The sequence below is a fragment of the Salvelinus sp. IW2-2015 genome, linkage group LG11 (assembly GCF_002910315.2).
Source record: "Salvelinus sp. IW2-2015 linkage group LG11, ASM291031v2, whole genome shotgun sequence".
Classification (NCBI taxonomy): Eukaryota; Metazoa; Chordata; class Actinopteri; order Salmoniformes; family Salmonidae; genus Salvelinus; species Salvelinus sp. IW2-2015.
The window spans coordinates 43,875,081-43,876,759 of record NC_036851.1 but is presented as its reverse complement, the minus strand read 5'-3'; positions in this window follow the sequence as shown (position 1 = coordinate 43,876,759).

Sequence of the window (1,679 nt, the reverse complement as noted above, 5' to 3'; positions counted from 1 at the left end):
CAGAGAGAGAGATGCATAGAATCACTGGAGTCCTTCCTCTTCCCTTGTGCCATCTCAAACCAAAATCCCAGAAACAGACAATTATGTCATTGTAAGGTTGCAAAGTTCTGGTAAATTGTCCCAAACACCCAGGTTTACGAATCCGGTTGTAAGATTCCTGGGTTCAGGAAGGAAAAAAAGGGAAATCCATTATCCTACAACCAGAGTTTGTGGAAAACCAGGGAATTTGGGAAAATTACTGGAATTTTGCAACCCTGGTCATTACCACCAAAACCAGTCCATTGGATAAATGTATGGGATATATTGGATAATGTATGCCGGCGTTCCCAGATGGTTAAACCAATTATAATTTCTTCTTAGCTGATTGATTTATAACGATCTAACAATAGGCTTACTCTGCTTCGCTCACCTGCCATCACATGTTGGAGACGTTATCAATAGAGCCCAAGAGAGTGTTCTTCAATCAATGGAAGCTTCTCTGACAGTGAGAAATGTAGTGCGTTGGGCCGTTATACTTCTCTATTTTCTACAAATGATGTGCCATGGTTACACCAAGCTGGAATGACTATGTATGCCGATGATTTCTCTTCACATGTCAGGCACCAAAGCAGTGAGCTCACTGACTTCTAGTAAGTAGTTACAGTCATATCAGAATGGGTGAGTAATATAAACTAGTCTTTATCCATCTAAATAAAGATTGTATTTGGTTCACACGATTCTCTAAGATCTGAATAACTGGAGTTGTTGTATAAAGGTCTGTGACCATGCGCAAGTTGAGGACAGCTAAACTCCTAGGTTATAACATTGTACTGTCAAAACTGTAGTATGGTTCAGTCCATATTGACAAACGTTGGTGTGTATGATGGATGGGTTAGAGGTGGTATGATGCTGTTATATGACACAACATGTACTAGTTGTTCAGGCTCTGGTCTTGTTCCTCTTCGATTACTGTCCGGTAATTATGGTCAAAGAGCAGCAAGGAAAGACCTAGCAAAGCTGCATCATACTATAATTAGCTGCTGATCATGTACAGTGAGGGAAAAAAGTATTTGATCCCCTGCTGATTTTGTACGGTTTGCCCACTGACAAGAGAATGATCAGTCTATAATTTTAATGGTAGGTTTATTTGAACTAAGTGAGAGACAGGAATAACAACAAAATATCAGAAACGCATGTCAAAAATGTTATATAATTGATTTGCATTTTAATGAGGCGAATAAGTTTGTGAGCCCCTCTGCAAAACATGACTTAGAATTCGGTGGCAAAACCTTCTTGCATGCACAGAGGTCAGTGTTTCTTATAGTTGGCCACCAGGTTTGCACATGTTCAGGAGGGATTTTGCTCCACTCCTCTTTGCAGATCTTCTCCAGTCATAAGGTTTCGAGGCTGACGTTTTGGCACTCGAACTTCAGCTCCCTCAGCAAGATTTTCAATGGATTAAGGTTGGAGACTGCTAACGACCTCCAGGACACTTAATGTGGTTCTCCTTGAGTGCTGGGGAAATAAAAGGCCACTCTAAAATGTCGACTTTTTGTCACAGAACACATGCCAGATGTCTCAAGTTTGAGGGGCATGGAATTAGCATGCTGACTGCAAGAATGTTCATCGAGAGCTGTTGCCAGAGAATTATGATACTGTAATGAAACAGCAGTGGGAGCAGGTTCTCGAACCTCGACTGT